We start from the raw sequence: 23,413 nt of genomic DNA, 5'->3' as shown, positions 1-23,413 counted from the left end.
CCATGGGTTGGTAAGGAGCTACATGAGTGTCCATATGGGTTATTGCTTGATTGTCTGAGTATCTGTATGGGTGTCTGAGTCTCTGTGTGGGTGGGTGTTGAATATGTGACTTTGTGCATAGATGTGTGAGCTGGTAATTCACTGGGTATATGGGTACAAGAGTACGTCTGTGAAGGGCTGTATGGATGGGTGAGTGTGTGTATGGGTGTGTTGGTGAGTGTTTAGAATCGATGTCTCAGCGGTACGTGTGTGAGTAACTGCATAGTGATCCAGGCAGCGGAATTCCATTTCCGGTTTGCCGCCTCCGACCGCCATTTTTTTAGGGGAGGCAGTATGGTCTTCTACCTCCTCTGCTTTGGGAACCCCTGTTTAGGCTGTCACTGGCGCAGGAGCGCCCTTGATGAGATAGCAGGTGCGGGGGAACTGCGGTTGGCTAGCTCTGCTTGCGTGCTGCCTATATGGCTGCTTTTTAACCTGATTGCTTTTTAGTATTAAAAAAATCTGGTTTTAGCTGCAGGGGGATTTCTTTTGTTGTGCACTTACCTGTGACATCTGTGCTGGGCGTGATCTCTGTACCTCCCCAGTCCACCACAGCCGTTAGGAGGCGGATTGTTGTGGAGGGAGTACTGCAGTGATCCAGGTGGCGGAATTCCACTTCCGGTTTGCCACTCTGGCCGCCATTTTCTTTGGGGATGAAATAGGTTCTGTATTATACAGACAAACACCACAGGTTAATTATGCCAAAATAGTTGAATGATTCTAGAAAAGGGAATAAACACTTTAATATGTGGATGTATTTCTGAAACCACTGGCGTAGGCGACCCCTACTTACCTCAGGGATACCATGCAAGTCATCAACTTAATTGACCACCATTCAATAAAAACAGTCAAATCCTGGTGACAATGGATATTGTCTCCTTATACACCAGCCTCCCACAGAGACCTACATTGGAGTGTATGAAACGAGTTCTACAAAGGCGGGAACAACCAGCAGGGGTCCCAACTGAATTCATCGTGGATCTATTGGAAATTGCAATGACCAACAATTTCTTTGTCTTTAAGAATAAATTCTACATTCAAAGCAAAGGAGTTGCCATGGGCGTTGCCTTCGCCCCGGATCTGGCAATTCTATTCATGTCGGAATATGAACATCACTGCATTTTGTCACAAGACAATCCAGACCGAAACATGATTGCCACCTGGCATCGTTACATAGATGATGTCCTTATGATATGGACAGGCGAAGAAGACGATCTACATTCCATCATGGAATGGCTGAACACCCAATCGGATGACATCAAGTTCACAATGCACCTGAATAGAGAGTCTATTGACTTTCTTGACATTAGCATAAAATAAATGGAAGGGTACCTCTACACCACCCTCTTTAGGAAACCTTCGGAAAGAAACTCCCTCTTAAGGTATACGAGCCATCATACTAGAGGTTTAAGAGACAATCTACCCTATGGCCAATTTCTCCGCATTCGGAGAAATTGTTCTCTCAAGGAAGATTTCTTTAAAGAATCTGACGATCTCATCAATCGCTTGATAGACAGGGGATATCCGAAACGCCTTGTGAAAAGATGCCGAAAAAGAGCATGGTTCCAAGATAGATCTATACTATTGGTACCCAAGGCACGCACAACATCCAATGAGCGAATGATCTGTGTAACGACGTATTGCACAAAAAGCAATGAAATAAGAAGAATTGTCAATAAACATTGGGATCTGATTGCGGACACATTAGACAGCCCTGAGCCACCGATGCATGCCTTTAAAAAGGCTAAAAGCATAAGGGACCACGTTGTACGATCATAGCTGGATACACCACAGGCACCGACTATCCAAAGACTATGGAACCTACCAGAAGTTGTAGGCCATTTCAGATGCACAAAGTGCAAAGCATGTCTCACATGCTGGGAAACCAAGCAAATAATTTACAACAACCTCACTGTAGATCTAAAGTCTTTCACAAACTGCAACACGAGTGGAGTGATTTACGCAATTTTATGCCCATGTGACTTGATGTACATTGGACAAACTCAGCAAAAGGTGAAAAACCGAATATTCCAACACTGCAGTAGAATTCGCTGCTCAACAACTGGGGCACCACTTGTGGATCATTTCAGGGACAAAACCACACCCCAGAATCCATCAGATGGGTGGTACTAGAGAAGATCTCCTTGGGACCACGAGGAGGCAATCTGAACTCCATTTTGAATATCAGAGAATGCAAATGGATGCATAAATTTAAGACTATCAGCAGAGGGCTCAATGAATTAGATGCTAACTTTGCCCAAATGGCGGGTCTAAATCCAGAATAAACATTATGTCCCACAGACTTATCAGATAGACCTGATTATCCATAACACAGGGTTTCCAAACTGTTTGAGTTCCTTTATTGCCTTAGTCCCTATAGATGTCCTATACTTGCAACTTCAACATACAGGGGTATCATTACCTTCATTATATGTCATGTTTACCATTGGGAGTTAATCACATTGTTTATGCTCCATGTTTTGTGGCACTATACTAAATACAAGATGTTTGATACCAATATCACCACTGCATCACAATGTATATCTTCTATTGTAATCTAGGTGTTTCAACCGTGGTTCCTACTAAGAATGTACAATTCTCTTTAACCATTTATTGTATGATTTTACGTTACGTATGTGAATCTCTGCTTCATACGTAAAACACTGCTCCTTGTGTCAGTACATTAGCATTTTTTTTACTTTCCTGGCCTCATTCCGCATCCTTGCAGAGCCATGTTGGAACCTTTTTCGAAAGAACACATTCTAAATCGACTTAAACAAACACTGCCTTGTCTTGCTTTAATCGACCGACATCTCTTTTCTAAACCAACAATTCTTTTAACCCTATCCCCGCAGCCTTCTGACCTCTTGGCACCTTTGCAGATGCTCCCTTGCTCACGCGGCGTGTGGTGACAGGGCTTTCTGCACCACTCGCCTGTGATTGGCCCAGAACAGGCCAGCCTCCCTTTACCATCAGTATCCAGCGGCGGCACCGCGAGCCTTCGCAGATGCATCAAGGTAGCTACGAGCGCTGACGGCGGCGGTTGCACGCCGAAGAGGTAAGAATAACAATGTTATTCCAGCATGCCAAGCACAACCCTGATATCGCCAAACCAATATCGATATCACCAGCCAACTACCGATACACTCGATCTTTATCCCGATGCATTAAGTGTTATCACAACCAATGGGAGTGGAATACACTTTTCAGTCCCTTGGTTTACTAATTAATATTTCGGTACCACCGTTTACAATTACCATGTATTTTCGGTCTCACATTAGTTGTAGCCATCCACCAGTATGTAATACTCTCTCCTAACCAAGTGGCCCAATTTTGTTAATTCCCCAGAACGGCGCACGCCGCACATTGAACCCAAGGATTGATTTTTGAAACCACACGTGACACGGTGATGCCCACTCTCCAATGAGGAATACTGTCCAAGTAAGTCTTCCCCAGTTCTTTTCATTTGATAGATCTTGGCGCTTGAGCCAACTTCAGTCCTCTGAGACCTTTTCTCTCATAATTATGTATTCCAGAACCTCCGGGAGCACGCTCAGGCCCATTTATTGACGGCACAGATGGCGACCGTCCTTTGATGTATGTAATCCCTGTTCTTTACTTTAATTTAAAGACAGCTCACCACACAGCAATCTAACCATAGCCTTCGCATTATCTTATAGGCTCTCTATTTACTGTCCTGACGAAGATCCCAACATGAGGCATGAATAACCCGTTAGCGTACATGGGGGTCGAAACGTAGACTACGCCAACCTAACACGCCATAGGACTCAAAGAAAGGAATGGATTTAACCTATGTGTGATGTATTTTGGGAACTCGTATACTACTCTGATTGTAAAGGCGTTTTTTTATTATGACGCGATGTTCTTAAACAGTCACACCACCTTTACCCAGTCCCTCACAACTCTTACACTTCCCTTCCCTTCCTCACTGAGAGCACTCGAAATTTAATGAATTCACAATTACATAATGATGTTGAATATATGTGACTCAATATGTTGAGCAAACTACGGAAGTAAACCATTGCATAAATAAATGCAAAGTTGAAACTTGTAAACTGTTTATTCCCTTTTCTAGAATCATTCAGCTATTTTGGCATAATTAACCTGTGGTGTTTGTCTGTATAATACAGAACCTATTTCATTTAATTTAATTGATTTGTAACTCGGACCGCCTTTTCTTTGTACTGTTTCACAGACCCAGGTCCTTGAGTTCTAAGGGCCAACCCCTTTATAACTCACATTTTCTTTGGGGAGGCGGTCTAGTTTTCCACCTCCTCTGCTTTGGGAACCACTATTTAGGCTGCCACTGGCTTGGGAGTGCCCTTGATGAGATAGCAGGTGTGGGGGAACTGCGGTTGGCTAGCTCTGCTTGTGTGCTGCTTATTTGGCTGCTTTTTAACCTGATTGCTTTTTTAGTAGAAAACAATTCTGCTTTTAGCTGCAAGGGGATTTCTTTTTTTGTGCACTTACCTGTGACATCTGTGCTTGGCGTGTTCTCTGCACCTCTCCGGTCCACCGCAGCCGTTAAGAGGCTGATTGTTGTGGAGGGAGTACTGCAGTGATCCAGGCGGCGGAATTCCACTTCCGGTCTGCCGCCTCCGGCCGCCATTTTTTTAGGGGAGGCCTTTAGTCTTCCACCTCCTCTTCTTTGGGAACCACTATTTAGGCTGCCAATGGTGCAGGAGCGCAGCGGACTCGCGCAGCGGGCGCGCCGGCTGCGCACCAAAGGCAAGCCAGTGTGCGCCAGTCCGCGCCAGGACATCGCCATTCGCCAGAAATGCTGGCGGTTTTGAGGTAAGTAGGCTTACTTATGCTAGAGAAGCTTTGCTGTCTATCAGCCAGCTGGTAAGTCCATGCAGACAAGTTCTGATGGATGATGTGGAAGGGCCTTTTTGCTGTTGCAATTGTGGCTTTGATTCCCATCCAGCAATGCCCCCCTGTCCTCCTGTGTCGCTACCTAGGCCCTCTGCGAAATACCTTAATGTCCGTTCTCTGCCTAAACATTATATGGAGATTTATGACTTACTAGTAGAAGAATCTCCGGATGTATTTTTCACAGATGCTATGGTGGCTGAACCAGGCTTAGCACTTCCACAGGGATTCAGCATCTTGACGATTAACCAGGAGTCTAGAGGTGGGGGCATAGCAGTTATCTTTAAGTCCCGCCACCGCTGTCTATTTGTTAACACCTTGCGCGCTAGCGGTTTTCCCGCTGTGCGCTGGGTTTTAGAAAAATCCGCGTTACATGACGAGCTCAACTCGTCATGAGTGTACGAGAGGTGTAACTCATGACGAGCTGAGCTCGTCATGAGCATAGAAGGGGTTAAGGAGGATGTGGCTGGGTGTGAATGCGCTTGTTTCACTATCTATTTTAGCGCCCACACTACGATGACAGGATTACTAGTCTACCCTCCCCCGGGGCCGGCTTTTGAATTTAAATCGGCCATTATTGAGGCCACGGGTTCCTTGGCGCTGACTGCCACTAATTTTAGTATTATTGGTGACCTAAATCTACATTTTGATCGTTTTGCTGATCCTGAAATCAGCAGCTTTCTCGCTGACTTTGCAGCCTGCCAAATTAAGCAGCTCGTGGAGGGCTCTACCCATATTTCCGGACACTTACTTGATCCTGTTTTTACGAACATTGCCTCTCTTTTGGTGAAATCACCTAGCCCGGTGTGTTGGTCTGACCATTTCTTGGTCTCAATTTCTCTCCCGCTCTCTGAGTCTATGTCCAGAGTTGTTCCTAAGACCTCCTTTAGGCGATGCTGGCATAAACTTAAACTGGAAGACCTGCATGTCATTTTGTCATCCTATTCCTATTGGTGATCCAGATCTGGCATACACATTACTCTGCGACTGGATCCTCCATGCCTTGGATACCCTTATCCCTGCTAAATCGTCCAAGGGTCGTTGCTCTAACTCCAATCCTGGTATTATGATTCTTTTGCCACTATGCGAAGTACCTTCAAAAAACTAGAATGGGTTTGGAGAAGAGACTACGATCTGGGGGCTAAAAAGTCATACCAGGATGCTATTAAGTATTATCACAGGGCCATTTATGTGGCTCGTGCAGCTTACTTTAGCAATGAGATCAAGTCTAGCAAGAGTCCTACCAAAAGTATTTTTAAACTACTCAACGATCTTAAAAACCTGATCCGGTGATCACGTCTGGGCAGCAATGCGAAGACCTGGCCACCTTCTTTGTTAGGAAGGTGGAAACCATTTATAAATCCTTTCCTACATCCTTTACAGATACTGCTGCCACTCTGGATCCCTCCCCAGCTCAATCTGACAGCCAGTCCTTCTATTTCCCAGGATGAGTTCCTCACGCTGAGCCTGAAAGTTAAGTCTGGCTCCCCTATGGACCCCCTGAGACCTGCTCAATTCAGGGACTCTTTGCCTGCGTTCCTTACACCTCTGTGTCAGGTAATTAATTCCTCCTTTACCACTGCTGTGGTGCCTTTGGTATGGAAGCAAGCCTGGGTAGTCCCCTTGTTGAAGAAGCCCTCACTGAACCCTACCAAACCGGAAAACCTTTGGCCCATATCCCTACTGCCTTGGGCAGCCAAAGTCGCTGAGGCCCACACCAATAACGTCCTCTCGAGCTTTTTGAATAACACTGGCGTCTTGGACCGTTTCCAGAATGGTTTCCGCCCTGGCCACAGCACTGAGACTGCGCTCTTGGCAGTGACCGAACATCTGCGAACCATTCTGGATGAGGGACAGACTGCGGCCCTGATACTGCTCGATCTAAGCATCGCTTTTGATACGGCCTCTCACCGGATCCTCCTACATCACTTAGAGGAGGCTGGGGTGGTGGGTTTGGCCCTGGATTGGTTTTGATCTTTTCTGTCTGACAGAACATTCCAGGTCACTGCCCCACCTTTTCTCTAACGGGTCCATTCTACCAAGCAGGGGGTCCCTCAAGGCTCGGCCCTGAGCCCCGTACTTTTCAATCTGTACGTGCAACCCCTGGCTGCGGTGGCAAGAGATCATGGTTTGACGATGGTCTCGTATGCCGATGATACGCAGCTGGTGGTGGCCCTCTCTGAGTGGCGCTACCAAATTTAGAAACGGTCTGGCGGCGGTCGCACATTGGATGGCCACTAACTGCCTTCAGCTTAATGCTAATATGTCTGAAGTGCTGTTGGTTGGGAGAGATAAGGGGCTTTGGAGCACGCAATGGTGGCCGGTGACCCTGGGAAGTGCTCCTACCCCGATTTCGGCAGTGAAAAATCTTGAGGTATGGCTCGATCCCACTCTTGGGTTCCAGGAGTATACTAAGAGGGTGGCAGGCACCTGTTTTGGTCTTCTTCGGGGACTGAGGCCTATGCTGGGTTTCTTCGATCCACCCACTCGCCAAGGAATAGTCCAAGTGACTATCCTATCTAGGCTTCATCATTCTAATTCACTCATGCTGGGCGCCAATAAGGCAGAAGTGACTCGTCTTCGGTGAGTCCAGAATGCAGCTGCCCGAGTTATGAAGAAGGCTCCACAGATTGTGCTCCGCGACGGGTGCAATATACCGTCTGCATTCGCTGCCGTTAGCCAAAAGAATTGAATTCAAAATGCTATGCTTGGCCTTCATAATATTAAAGCTTTCTTCTCCTGAGATCCTGTTCAATCTCCTGTCCCCATATGTTCCCACCGAGCAACATCTGGCTGTGGTCCCTCTTGTTCAAGCGCCTTAGAGTGGGTGGCCGGTCTTTCCGGTATCTTGCAGCGAAACTCTGGAACTCCCTCCCTGTTCAGATCTGTCATATGGATTGCTTACTATCCTTCCGTAAGGCCATCAAAACTCACCTGTTCTCCTTGGCTTAGCCCCTGCTCCTCCTCTGACACTGCTATCAGCGCCGGGACACCTCTTCGCTGAGGCAGCTGTGCGCAATTTAAGAATATTTGACGTAACATATGTGAAAGGCAGTATATGTGAGTGTTGGACTATATAAATGACTAAATGTGAGAGTGAGTGATTGTGAGAGTGGCTGTATAGATGAATGTGTGTGATTGTGTCAGTGATTGTATAAGAGAGTAAGTATGTGTTAGTATCTGTATTCATAAGTGAGGTGGTGTGTGAATAATTGTGTATGTGAGTAAACGGGAGTGTGATTTAGTCTTTGCATGACTGAATATGTGTGTGAGTAACTCTAATGGTGAGTGGAGGTGTCTGACTGTCTGTATAGGTGTATGAGTGCATATGATAGTGCTGTATTGCTGAGTGACTGCATGTATGAGTGACTGTATGGGTGAATGAGTAGATGTGTGTGTAGACCTAGGAATCAGTGAGTGGGTATGTAGTAACTGGTATTGGTGTGTCTTTGGTTTTGAAAATGGAAGTCTGTATTTTAGAGTTGCTGCTGTATCAAAGTTTATATGAGGGTGTGAGCAGGTGCATCCGATTATCACGTGGAAGATGTCATCAGTGATGTAATCAGTGATATAATTTGAGATGTCATCAGTGATGTCACTGACTATGTCATGAGTGATGTAATATGTGACGTAATCAGTAGTGCATTGCAGTGGTGTGAGTTATAGTTACCTCAACTAACTATAACGGCCGAATTTATCTGGTTTTGCACAACTAAAATGTCCAACTAACTATAACGTCCCTGAAACCTGTGTTTTTTTCAGGGAAATTGAAAGTTTTTTAATTGCTAATTTCTAACCATAACATCCCTGAAACCTATGTTTTTTTCAGTGAATTTCAAAGGTTTTTTAAATGCTAATTTCTAACTATAACATCCCTGAAACCTATGGTTCTTTCAGTGAATTTCTAAGGTTTTTTTAATGCTAATTTCTAACTATGCCTACAGAGGTAGGACATGTGCAGAAAGAGGAAGAAAGGCACAGAACGAAGCAGGAGAAATGCAGAAAGAGGCAACAGAAGTCCAGAAAGACGAAGAAAGGTGCAGAAAGAAGCAAGAGATATGCAGAAAGAACCAACAGAGGTGCACAAAGAGGCCGTGTTGCAAAGTCATCCTGTGCCCCCATCTTTTTGCTCACTGGTGCTGGTGGTAACTGACTCTGAATAACCAGGCCTGGAGCCAGTGGTATGATAAAAGACACTTAGAATACAGTGAAAACACCTACATATACTAGGGTACACTATGGGTCGGGGTACACCTGTGATTGGCATGACCTCCACTGTAAGGACCTAGTAAATAACAGGGCAGGGGGATTAAAACTACCTCTAAGTCAGAGGTGCAGAAAGTAGCAAGAGCAGTGCAGAAAGAACCAACAGAGGTGCAGAAAGAGGCAAGAGAACTGCAGAATAAGTCAAGAGAAGTGCGGGAAAAGGCAAGAGAAGTACAGAAAAAGGCAAAAGGGGTACATAAATAGACAAGAAGGGTACAGAAAGAAGCAAGACAAGTGCAGAAAGAAGCTGCAGAGGTGCTTAAAGAGGCAAGAGGGGTGCAGAAAGAGGCAAGAGAAGTGAATAAAGAAACAACAGAGGTGCCTAAAGAGACAAGAGAGGTGCAGTCACAGGCAAGAAAGGTACAGAAAGAGGGAACAGGGGTGCAGAGGAAGTAAGAGGGATACAGAACTTTGCAAGAGAGGTGGAGAAAAAAGTAAGAACAGTGCAGAAAGAAGCAGGAGAAGTGCAGAAAGAAGCAAGAGAGGTGTAGAAATAGGGAAGAGGTTGCAGAAAGAGGCATGAGAGATGCAGAAATTTACAAAGGAGGTGCAGAAAGAAGAAAGAAAAGTAGAGAATGAAGGAACAGAGGTGCTGAAAGAGGCAAGAGAAGTGCAGAAAAAAGCAAAAGCAGAACCGAAAGAGGCAACTGAGGTGCAAAAACAGGCAGGAAAGGTGCAGAAAGAGGCAAGAGGGGTGCAGAAAGAAGCAATAGAGGTGCAGAAAGAGAAACAAGCATTATAAATGCAATAGGGCTCGCATTAGGAAAGTTTGAGCTATTGGTCTTATAAATGTTATTTTTTTATTTATGTGTTATTTTTTCAATTAGTTAAATTAACAGCTTTGTCATTTACAATGCCAATAGTGATAACTTTCGCAAATGTGACACCTATAGCATTTGTAATGCAACATGTTTTGTATTTACGTGATTTGGATGTATCTAATCTACCAGTTTCTATAAATTTGATTGAAAGTAATCCGATGTCAGTAAACATTCAACCCTTGTAATAAGTGTTGCAGCTAAAAACGTTCAATGACTTGTTTCCTCGTGCAAGGGACTGCTATAGCTATGTGTGCTTTTTGAGATACAAATGTTTTTTTGCTTGTGAACAATTTGTTTTATTCTATGTTAACGAGGGTTCGCAGCTTCCTCAACAATAGCGTTTTATCAAAACAAACGTGGCAAATCCAACATTGGCAAGCCAAAAGGATGCTAACCAATGCCATACCTAATATTGACTTTGTCGAAGCTTTTTTTTTTTTAATGAAACTGCACCTGCTTAAGTTTTTTGTTTTTTGACCCATCTCGTTCCTAGGGCTTAAAATATAAACAAAATGCAGCATTTCTTAATAATTGCATATTCCTTGCTGATAGACTGATGGGGTATTGATTTTATTTTTATATCATGTAAAAATTGCTTCCATGCCTGCAAGTACACATCTGACCGATTCAAAGGAAGACTATAACCTTCCTTTACAAATGGAAATGTTTATATTGGCTCCTGAGCACATATGTAATAAAATTGCAAGGCATCGAGGGTGGTCGGGTCTCTTATTTCATCACGAGGGAATGATCGTATTTAAAAAAAAAAAGTATTTCTCCTGCTTGTATGGCAATTGACGAGATGTGCAAGTGCTTACAACCTAGTGCACCTTGTTTCATTTTTATATTGCAAACTAAAGTAGATGCATAAAAGGAGACACGGCCGGTGGCCGTGAAACTGAAAGTACGGCCGGCCGTGAATAATTAGGGGATGAGCAAGGTTGAAATTATGCTAATCACGGTCTACGTATGCCAGATTGTTCACTAACCTGATAGTTTTTCATAGTCTTTGCCAGTGCCCTCCCAGTTAATATAGGAGTCTGACTGTCAAGAGCGCATGAAAGGGCTTGTGTTGTGTGTCACATTTTGCATTCATGTTTTAAATGTGAGTTGTGGTTGATTTTGCTGTTAACGGGAGTGCATGGGGGGGGTCGCACTGAAAAACTTAAAACCTGTTGCTTCTGTTGATGATCCAGCTCTCTCCTGCAAAGACTATTAAATCCACTACCAACAGTAAACAAAAAGTAACGCGTGCATACTAAAACAAGTCACCAGAAGTCATGAGAAGAGAAATGCAAACTAAAGTAGATGCATGAAAGGAGACACGGCCGGCGGCCGTGAAACTGAAAGTACGGCCGGCCGGCCGTGAATAATTAGGGGTGAGAGCACGCTGAGAAGCTGCCTTTGATGTGGTAAGGAGAGGCAGGCAGGCAGGCGGCTGGTGGCATTGTGCACACGCTTTTTACGGCTTGCGCTTGCGCAATGCCCTAAAAAGCGCACATGCACTTGAAGAAATCGCCAGTGGAATCGTGCTTGTTTAAACGCTGTTTAAGCCCCTATAGAGCTTCCAGCTGTGCACATGCGCACAGCAGGCGAGCCCTAAAAAGGGGTGCAGAAAGACGCGAGAGATGTGCAGGAACATGCAAGAGAAGTGCAGAAAGAGGCAAGTAAGGTGCAGAAGAAGTCAAGAGAGGTACAGAAAATGGCAAGAGAACAGCAGAAAGAGGGATGCATAAAAGGGAATAAGGGTGCAGAAAGAAAAAAGAGAGGTGGAGAAAGAAGCAAGAGAAGTGCAGAAAGAAGCAACAGAGGTGCTGAAAGGCAAAAAGGGTGCAGAAAGAGGCAAGAGAAGTACAGAAAGAGGCAAGAGAAGTACAGAAAGAAGCAACAGCAGTACAGAAAGAAGCAACAGAGGTGCAGAAAAAGGTGGGAAGGGTGCAGAAAGAGGCAGGAGGGGTGCAGAAAGAAGCTAGAGAGGCACAGAAAGACAAAAAGGGATGCAGAGAGACACAAGAGAGGTGCAGGAACAAGCAAGACAAGTGCAGAAAGAGGCAATAGAATTGTTGAAAGAAGCAACAGAGGTGCCGAAAGAGGCAAGAAAGGTGCAGAAACAGGCAAGAAAGGTACAGAAAGAGCGAACAGGGGTGCTGAAAGAGGTAAGAGGGATACAGAAATTTGCAAGAGAGGTGGAGAAAGAAGTAAGAGCAGTAGAGAAAGAAGCATGAGAAGTGCAGGAAGAAGAAAGAGGGGTGTAGAAATAGGGAAGAGGGTGCAGAAAGATACATGAGGGATGTAGAAATTTATAAAAGAGGTGCAGAAAGAAGCAAGAGAAGTGCAGAAAGAAGCAACAGAGGGAAAGGTGCCGAAAGAGGAAAGAGGGATGCAGAAAGAAGCAAGAGAGGTACAGAAAGAGAAAAAAGGGGTGCTGAAAGAAGCAAGAGAGGTGCAGGAACAATCAAGACAAGTGCAGAAAGAGGCAAGTAAGGTACAGTAGAAGGCAAGAGAGGTACAGAAAATGGCAAGAGAACAGCAGAAAGAGGGATGCATAAAAGGGAAGAAGGGTGCAGAAAGAAGGAAGAGAGATGCCGAAAGAAGCAAGAGAAGTGCAGAAAGAGGCAAGAGAATTGCTGTAAGAAGCAACAGAGGTATAGAAAGTAGCAAGAGAAGTGCAGAAAGAGGCAAGTGAGGTGCAGTAGAAGGCAAGAGAGGTACAGGAAATGGCGATAGAACAGCAGAAAGAGGGATGCAAAAAAGGGAAGAAGGGTGCAAAAAGAAGGAAGAAAGGTGCAGAAAGAAGCAAGAGAAGTGCAGAAAGAAGCAAGAGAGGTACATAAAGAGGGAGGACAAGTGCAGAAAGAGACAACTGGGGTGCAGAAGAGACAACAGGGGTATAATATAAGCAAACGAGGTACAAAAAGAGGCAATAGAAGAGCAGAAAGAGGCAAGTGAGGTGCAGAAGGAGGCAAGAGAACTGCAGAAAGAGGCAAGAGAGTTGCAGAAACAGGCTAAAGCAGCACAGAAAGAGGGAACCGGTATGCAGATAGTATGCAGATAGAGACAAGAGAGGTGTAAAAAGAGGGAAGAGGGGTACGAAAGAGGCCAGAGGGATGCAGAAATTTGCAAAAGTGGTACAGAAAGAGGGAACAGGTATGCAGAAAGAACCAACAGAGGTGCAAAAAGAGGCAAGAGGGGTGCAGAAAAAAGTAGGAGAGGTGCACAAAAAGGTAAGACTAGTACAGAAAGAGGCAGGAAGGGTGCAGAAAGAAGTAATAGGTGCTGAAAGAGGCATGAAAGGTGAGGAAAGAGGCAAGAGAAGTGCAAAAAGAAGCAACAGAGGTACAGAAAGAGATAAGAGTGGTGCAGAAAGAGGGAAGGGGGTGTAGAAAGAGGCAAGAGAATTGCACAAAAAGGCAAGAGGGGTGCAGAAAAAGGAAAGAGCGGTGCAGAAAGAAGCAAGTAAGGTGCAGAAAGAGGTAGGAGAGGTACAGAAAGAGGCAAGAGAGGTGCAAAAAAGGCAAGAGAAGTGCAGAAAGAGGCAAGGGAATTGCTGAAAGAAGCAACTTAGGTGTAGGAAGAAGCAAGAGAAGTACAGAAAGAGGCAAGTGAGGTGCAGAAAGAGGCAAGAGAGGTACAGAAAGAGGGAAGACGAGTGCAGAAAGAGACAACAGTGGTGCAGAAAGAAGCAGGAAATGTGCAGAAAGAAGCATGAGAAGGGCAGAATGAAGCAATGGGTGCAGAAAGAGGCAAGAGAAGTGCAGAAAGAAGCAACAGAGGTACAGAAGGAGGCAATAGAACTGCAGAAAGAGGCAAGAGACTTGCAGAAACAGGCAAAAGAGGTACAGAAAGAGGGAGCAGGGTTGCAGATAAAGGCAAGAGAGGTGCAGAAAGAGGCAAGACATGCGCAGAAATTTGCAAGAGAGGTGCACAAAGAAGCAAGAGCAGTGCAAAAGAATCAACAGAGGTGCAGAAAGAGGCAAGGGAGGTGCAGAAGGAGGTAAGAGAACTGCAGGAAGAGGCAAAAGAGTTACAGAAATAGGCAAAAGGGGTGCAGAAAGAGGGAACAGTTGGGCAGACTTAGGCAAGAGAGGTGCAGAAAGAGGGAAGAGGGGTGCAGAAAGAACCAACAGAGGTGCAGAAAGAGGCCAGAGGTGTACAGAAACAGGTAAGTTAAGTGCAGAACGAAGTAAAAGAGGTGCAGAAATAGGCAAAAGAACTGCAGAAAAAGGCTAGAGAGGTGCAGAAACAACCAACAGAGGTGCTGAAAGAGGCAAGAGGGGTACAGAAAGAGGCAAGTTAAGTGCAGAACAAAGTAAAAGAGGTGCAGAAAGAGGCAAGAGAACTGCAGAAAAAGGCAAGAGGGGTGCAGAATGAGGCAAGAGGGGTGCACAAAGAGGCAAAAGGAGTACAGAAAGAGGCAAGAGGGATGCAGAAAGAAGCAGGATAAATGCAGAAAGAAGAAACAGAGGTGCTGAAAGAGGCAAGAGGGGTGCAGAAAGAGGCAAGAGAAGTGCAGAAAGAAGCAACAGAGGTGCAGGAAGAGTCAAGACAAGTGCAGAAGCAGGCAATAAAGTTACAGAGAGGGGGAACAGGGGTGCAGGGGTGCAGAGAGAGGCAAGAGGGATACAGAAATTTGCAAGAGAGGTACAGAAAGAAGCAAGAGCAGTGCAGAAAGAAGCTAGAGCAGTGCAGAAAGAAGCACGAAAAGTGCAGAAAGAAGCAAGAGAAGTGGACAAAAAAGGAAAGGGTGCAGAAATAGGCAAGAGGGATGCAGAAATTTGCAAAAGAGGTGCAGTACAGAAAGAACAAACAGAGGTGCAAAAAGAGGCTTATGACATATTGATCCATGCAGAGGGGAAAGAGACACAGTGGTCAACTGTCACAAAAGGCAGGCAAAACAGATTAAGATAGATAGAAAATGAGAAAAGACAGACAGAAACAAAGATAACAAGGGAAACACACAGATAAAAAATTAAAATCACAACAAAGAGACAGTTAAAGTGAGCTATGGCTAAAGCGGAGGCAGGCAGATAGGAAAAAAGGCAAAAAGATGAACGAATATTCAGCCAGACAGGTGCCACGCAGCAAAGAGACACAGGAAGGCAGATAAAAGGGGAAGAAAATCTAGCTATGGAAAAAGTAAAAGCAAACATAGAATGACAACAGGGAGGCAGACAGTTAAAGAACGGATACACACAAGTAAACCAAGAGGGGGAAATGAAGAAAGGCAGGATAAGGGACGGATACAATAATATATTTTAAAAAAGCAGTTAAAAAAAGCAAAAAAATAGGCTTAACCAGGCAGAAAAACGAATAAAAAAATGACGAAAGACAGAAAAGTAAAACACCATTAAGCAGTAGGACAGAGAATGGGCAAATGGCACACAGACGCAAAAGGGTAAAAAAGATATTCGTCAAAAGACAAATGGAATGACAAGCGGATGGGAACTCAGACAGAAAACAGCAACCACACATTAGGGTAGTCATGCACAGCTTAAATATAGGAGAGTCGGGCAGACAGAGAGACACTCATGTACCTATTCACAAACCCATGCAGCCACTTATACACCAACTGACAGACTGATGCAGACATTCACACAGATTAGTCACTCACCCATACATTCACCCAGACATGTATAATCATTCACTTATACAGCCAGTCACACACTGACTGACTCATCATATATATATATATATATATCACATTCTTAAACTTTTAAAAAAACAAGCACAGCCATGGGATGATGTCATCAGTGATATAATCAGTGATGTCATTTGAGATGTCATCAGTGATGTCACTGACCATGTCATGAGTGATGTAATACGTGATGTCATCAACAGTGCATTGCGGGCCGTGAGTTATAGTTAGCTCCGGCTAGGGTGGTCGTCCTCCAATCTGGGGAACTGGGTTAGAGTCTCGGCAATGACGCTGAACATCCTGTGATTCTGGGCAAATCACTTAATCTCCCTGTGCCTAACAAAAAAAAAAGAATGTGTTCTCATGTAATGCAACTGGTGCTCTGTAAAGTGCTCTGATACCCGATTTGGGTCCAGTTCGCGCTATATAAAACTCAGTAAAATAAATTTTAAAAAACAAAACTATAATGGCTGAATTTCTCAGGTTTTGAACGAGTAAAATGTCAGACTAACTATAACGTCCCTGAAACCTGTGTTTTTTTTCAATTAATATCTAAGTTTTTTTAAATGCTAATTTCTAACTATAACGTCCCTGAAGCGTGTGTTTTTTTCAGTGAATTTTATATATATGTATTTAATCTCCTCTCACTCTTACATGGAAGGAATCAGCACTCAGGTTATAGTTTGGAAGTATTTAATCTGCAAAGGAAGCGATCCACGTGTTTCGACTCGTCCGAACCTTGATAACGATACAAGACGTCAATGTAGCTTCCTTATTTAAATGTACAAATGCCTCCAGTTGCCAACATTAACAAAGGACTATATATTACTTTAATCCAAAAAGCTGGCAGCCATATTGGCATGGTCACGATGTGAAAATTCAGGAATTGATGCAATAAAGAGAAGTAAACAAGTGTTAATATGCACACAATGTCATTTCAGCATATCTTGCCCCGTGACCGCCATACCTATGTTTGTCAACGTGACTTATTCATAATAAACATACTTAGGATTGCAAACATCAACATAAACAATGGACAACACATCACTTTAAAGTGAAAGGCTATCAGCCATATTGATCTGGGCACGTTGCGTATTATAATGGTTCTTACATGAAAGGAAAGAAAAAAAGGGGTGTTAATATACACACACTATCCCTAAATAAAGTTTTAGCGATTATAATTCCATTCCATTCACAGCTCATTTGAGATGTCATGAGTGATGTCATGAGTGATGTAACTGACCATGTCCTGAATGATGTAATGTCTGCGGTCATTAGCAGTACATTGCGGAGGCTAAGTTATAGTTAGCTCAGGTAACTATTACTGCTGAATTTCACTGGTTGTGTATGAGTGAAATCTGAGTCTAACTGTAACATCCCTGTAATCTTTGATTTTTTCAGCAAATGTCTAGTTTTTTAAAAACGTTAAGCAAGTTGTGTATCACAATGGATGGTGGGGCGTTGGAAGCAGGACCTGGCCTGGGATTGTGCTGCCCCCACGCAAGCTTGCTGCTCTTGCCTCCCCTCCTCCTAGCCATCCATTGTCCAAGTCCATGTCCCTGCTCCCTTATTACAGCCCTGTGTGGCCATTGTTCTGCCACTGGCCTTCCTGCCTTCTCTGAACAGTTAGCTTGCTGCCCCATCCACCTCCTCCCTATCCTCTGTTGTCTGAATTCATGCACTAGCCTCCTTCCTCCTGCCATGAATGGTCTGATGTGCTGCCACTGCCTTCCATTTAGCATGATGTCCCAATTCATTCCTCCTGCCCTCCATTGCCCAATTCTATGCCCCATCATTGACCTCCTGCTTAACCTTTGTGCTTATCTTGCTGCCCCTACTCTCCTTCCCCCTGCCCTCCAATATCTGTGTGCATGCCCCTGCTCCGTCCTTTTGCCCACCATGTTCCATTGACCTGCCCCTGCTATCTACTCTGAGTGTTCTGTTGAGCTGCCTCTCCCCTCCCACATGCCAAGCATTTTCAGATGACTGTATGCTGTCCCTGCCACCTCCACCCTGCCTGTCCAGGTTCCATGTCCCTATCCCCTTTCTCCTGTCCTCCATGGTCCATTTTACTGCCACACCCTTTTGGCCACCCTGGTCTGTTGTGCTGCAACTTCTCTTCCCGCCTGCCCCACTGTTGTGAGGCCCCTTCCCCTGCACTCTCTTGTCTGTGCCCAGCTCCTACCCCTCCCTTCTATGCTCCATGGTCCTTTGTGCATGCCCCTCCTTCTCACCCTTCATGGCCATTGTGCCTGCCTCTAACCCTCCCGCTTGCAATGCATGGTCTGCTGTGCTGCCAAAGCCCCTCCCACCTTCCATGTGTGGTCAGCTAACTGCTCCTGACCCCTCCCACCTCCCGTCAATGGTGTGTGTGTGTATGCCATTATAGTCTCACTGTTGCTTTCCATGGTGTGTCTTGCTTCTAGTGCCCATCCTGCCTGACTGCCATGGTCAGCTTGCTGCTCCTGCCCTGCCCCCTTGCCCCATGCCCTTAGTTTTCCATGTGTAGACCCCTATTACCTCCCTCCTGGCTTGTCTGTTCCATTGTAATTCCCCTGATACCTCCCTCCTGCCCTTTATGGTCTGTTATGCTTCAGCTTTCTCTCCTGTTTGTCCATTATGGTCAGCTAGCTGCCATTGCCTCTGTTGTCCATGCGCATGGTCCTGTCCCCTCCCTAATGCTTTCAATGGATTGTTGTGCTGCACTCCTGCCCCGTCCCGCATGCCCTGCTTGTTGTATTATGCTGCTACAAACCCTGATGCCTGCCCTGTAGGGTCAGTTTGGTCCACATCTCCATGTCCCTCCTGTCCTCTGTTATCCGAGTCCATGTCCCTACCCCAATTCCTCCTGCCTTCCATGATCCAATGTACCATACTTGCTAACATTTTGAACTTGGTAAGAGGGAGATTTTGAAAAAAACTGGGGTATTGATGTTTCCCATTGACTTACATTGAAAAAGAGGGGCTTGTAGACAAGAGACAGACCAAATAAAGCACATTTGCGCTTACAAACATTGTCCGTTTACTGTCTGAATCGGGTCTGTTGGCACGTATGGTTGTACTATCACTGCCTCTTCCTTCTGCCTACAATGGTCAATTATACTGCCACAGCCTCTCTTGCCTGTTCTGTATTGTTGGTTTGTTGCCCCTGTCCCCTTTCCACTGCCCTCCATAGTCCGTTGTGCTGCCACTGCCCTTCCTGCTCGCCCAGTGTGGTCAAATTGTTACCTCTGCACCCTCCTACCTGCCTTCAATTTTCTGAGACTGTGCCCCTGGCCTCTGCCTCTCAACAGTATCCTAATGACAACTAGATTGCTATCATTCTATATTTATTACAAAAGTGTGGCACACCTGACGTCATCTTGATGTAATCAAAACTATAGTACCTAGAGCATTTCCTTTAGAAATGACATAGATGAGAGTGTCTTATAAGCATCAAAATTATGGTTAGTGCTCTAAAAAACTAAAATGAGGACATATTTTCTGAGTTTTCAAATAGCGACAAAGCACTTTTAAATTATTTGTTATCTTTATGTTTTTTTATCCAGTTAACCATTTGAATAAATGTTGCACTTAGGGGAGAGGATGTGGTGTTACTTCCAGAGCTGCAGACTTTGAAACTGGGGAGCCAGGTTGGAGTTTCTGCTTCAGTTCGACATTCTGTGATTCTGGTCAAATTACTTAATCTCCCCATGTCTACAACCAAAATGAATGTGTCCTTGTGTGATGTAACCAATGCTCATGTAGCGCACTCCAAAACCTGACCAGTCTGCACTATATAAAACTGCAGAAACACAAAAAATAAAAAGTGTTTTGCACACTTCTGTCATTGGGCTACACGTGGGCTACATCTGGGTGATATTTGTGCTACATTTGGGTTCTTTTGTCTCTGGTGGCCATCTTGGGAAATTTATTTTGTATGAAGTTTCCTAATTTCCTCATTTAATGCTGTCTCCTCGGTAGGAAATGCTTTCAGTTTTTTACTTTGATTCCATCAAGAAGGCTTTCAGATGTGTCACACATTTGCCATAAATTCTGAATGTTAGCACTCTAGTTTCTCATTAGATGACTGTAGTAAAGCTACTGCTCACCAGGGAAGTCTGCTGCTGGTATTGAAAGTGCACGTTTCAGTCTGCATGTCAGAATTTTTTAATGAAATAGAAGAGGATTTGAGAAGTCCCTCAAAATGTACCCTAATTTTTCTTTTTTCAGCACTAATCATAATTTCTATGGCAAAATGAACCCCCTCATTGTGTTCCTTTTGAAATTAAATGTTTTAAGTGTTACCAGTTTATTCCAATCAAGATGGCTCCAGGTGTGCCATACTTTTGTCATAAGTAAGACTGTTAGTGCTCTAGTTGCTCTTTAGAACACTCTGGGACATTCTGTCATTGGGCTATACTTGGGCTACATCTGGGTGATATTTATGCTACATTTGGGCTCTTTTGTCTCTAGTGGCCATCTTTGGAGACTTATTTGTTATGAAGTTTCCTAATTTCCTCATTTATTGCAGTCTCCTCAGTTGGAAATAATTTCAGTTTTTTACTTTGATTCCATCAAGAAAGCATTCAGATGTGTCACACATTTGCCATCAATTCAGAATGTTAGCACTCTAATTGCTCATGAGATCACTGTAGTAAAGCTACTGCTCACCAGAAAAGTCTGCTGCTGGTATTAAAAGTGCATGTTTCAGTCTGCATGTCAGAATATTTTAATGAAATAGAAGAGGATTTGAGAAGTCACGTAAATTTTGCCCTAATCTTTCTTTCTGCAGCACTAATCTTAATTTCTATGACAAAATGAACCCCCTCATTCTGTTCCTTTTTAAATTAAATGTTTTAAGTTACCACTTTATTCCAATTAAGATAGCTTCAGGTGTACAATACTTTTGTCATAAGTAAGACAGTTAGCTCTCTAGTTGTTCTTTAGAACACTCTGGGAAGCTGCAGTAGAACACAAAGGAATCAACTGACAGTCTCTGCCCTTGTTGGATGTACATGTTTTACTGAGAATGTCAGACTTCATTCTCACATGATTGAGAAAGATAATGTAAATTTACAGAAAATATGCTCTCATTTAGCTTCTAGATCACCTTCCAAACCTCTGTGGGAAAGTATGAGAAACTAGTTTTCTCTCAAACATGATTCATGATATCCCAGCAGAAGGCTTTTCACAGGGTAAAATCAACTTAGAACACACCACAATTCTATTACAGGACCGGAGGCTTCGGATTTTGCTTACTCTTTCTTTTACTGTCAACACAGCAGCCAATGAAAAACGGTCATTAATAATAATAATAATAATAAAAACACTTATAAAGCGCATGGTTACACTTATGACAGTGTGTCCCCGCGCTAAGAAATGCTACAGTGTCCCGAAGAGGCCGAGGTCAGAGGCCCAAGAAGAGTCTAGGGCTACGAAACCGTTATTACTTTGGAAAGAGGTAGGTTTTAAGTTGGCGTCTGAATCTTATTTCTGAGGGCTCCATGCTTAGATCTAACGGGAGATTGTTCCAGTGCTTACTTACAAGAAAGCGAAAGGAGCTACCTCCCATCCTGGTTTTACGTACGCGCGGGAGTTGAAACAGCATCGCGCCAGCGGATCTAAGATTCCTGGTGGTTGCGTAGGTAGCTCGGCCCTTTTCCCTGAGCAATGCGATGGGCAAAGCATAGAGCTTTAAACTTGACGCGTTCCTCAATGGGAAGCCAATTAAGTTTTTGTAGTGCTGTTTTACCGAAAGCCCTGCGAGGGAGATTCAGTACCATGCGGGCCGCGGCATTTTGGACACACTGTAATTGATGTACACATTTTCGGCTTAGTCCTAACAGAAGGGCATTGCCGTGGTCCAAGTGCGGAGTAACCAGGGCATGGATAAGTGTCTTCCTGGCGCTGATGGGGAGAAGATCTAAGACTTTACGGAGAGTTTTTAAAATACCGAAACATTTGCCCGTGATTTTACTGATTTGTTGCTTAAAAGAAAGCTCCGCATCCATCCATATTCCTAAGTTTTTCACTGAGTTGGCGGGGTGGGGAAATGCGCCCAGTTCTGATGGCCACCAAGCCTGCGACCAGGCCGAGGGGGATTTGCCAACTATCAGCACTTCTGTTTTCTCGCCATTAAGGCGTAGGCAATTATTATGCATCCACTCTGCCACAGAGCGCATGCAGTTGGAAAAATTGATGGCATCCTCTGGCTGATTATGGGTGAGTTTAATTATCAACTGGGTATCGTCAGCATATGTGACGATATCCACACCAAAAGTTTCCACAATATGGGCTAACGGCTCCATATAAAGATTAAAGAGCGTGGGGCTCAAACTTGAGCCCTGTGGAACCCCATATCTCAATTTGTGGATGGATGATTTGTGAGGAGGACAATGTACCTGGAAACTTCTCTTTTCTAAGAAGGATACTATCCATTTCAGAGCTGGCCCATCTATCCCCAGGTCTGAGAGGCGAGACAGCAGCGTAGAGTGCAGCACGGTATCAAAAGCTGCACTCAGATCTAATAATACCAATGCTGCTGTCTGCCCCTCATCTGCAAGTTGTCTCAAACATTCTGTGGAGAATAGAACCGCCGACTCCATAGAGTGGCCTGCTCTGAACCCTGACTGCGTATAGTGGAGAAACGAGTTCTCCTCCACATACTTCATAAGTTGGTCATTCAATAACACAAACTACATTTCCCAAGATGCGCTTGCACCAATCACGTCCCATCAGCCCCAATAAGAGCCGTCATCTTAACAGTTGACAGTAAAAGAAAGAGTAAGCATAATCCTCGCCTCCATGTCCTTAATAGAATTGAAAATTCTAGGCGCGAATGCTAGCAAATTTTTTATTCCTAAAATTAGTATGGTACCATCAACAAATGATTTATATTGTAACTAAAGTCTTATCACCCTCTATAATGTTCTCCTTTTGGTGAGCCTCAAAACCTTGCATTCACTGCAATGCTTTTTAATGGAGTGCTATCATGTATATTGGTCCCAAGATGGCTGACAACACTTCTTGGATGAAGTGCTGACAGCCAATCAGATCTCACGATGAGATGTGTGCGTTAGGCTCCGCCCAGATATACAAATTACTTTTTCCTTTATTATTCCAAAAACGCCTTAACGGATTTACATCATTTAACAAAAAGGGCTCTTTCTGAACCAAGAGCTACCTTTCTGCCAAATGTGGTGTAATTCCGTTCAGCTGTTCGGATTGTAGCTTTGTCTAAAGTTTCCTATGGAAATTTACATGGGGAAAATGCGTTATGGGACCCCACTTTTTTTTCGGCCCCTGCTTGACAAATCACCCCGAATCTTTCAAGACAGGAGCTGACCGGAGCGTCCCACTAGTTTTGAAACTTTCACAAAGATTCGGCAAACAACGCCAAAGTTATTGGGAAAACAAAAAACGCTTTTTGAATGGAAACGAGGTCCTTACTATAACTACCTACTGGTAGGTAACATAAATATGTATATATATATGTGTATAAATATATATATATATATATATATATATATATATATATATATATATATATATATATATATATATATATATATGTATGTATATATATATATATATATATATATATATATATATATATATATATATATATATATATATATATATATATATATATATATATATATATATATATATATATATATATATATATATATATATATATATTGAGAGAGAGAGCAATACACTTATGTTTTTGGGGGAATATACATACAACAATGTATCAAATTGATAATCCATCTTC

The sequence above is a fragment of the Lissotriton vulgaris genome, chromosome 1_1 (assembly GCF_964263255.1).
Source record: "Lissotriton vulgaris chromosome 1_1, aLisVul1.2, whole genome shotgun sequence".
NCBI lineage: Eukaryota > Metazoa > Chordata > Amphibia > Caudata > Salamandridae > Lissotriton > Lissotriton vulgaris.
This window is presented reverse-complemented; position numbering follows the sequence as displayed.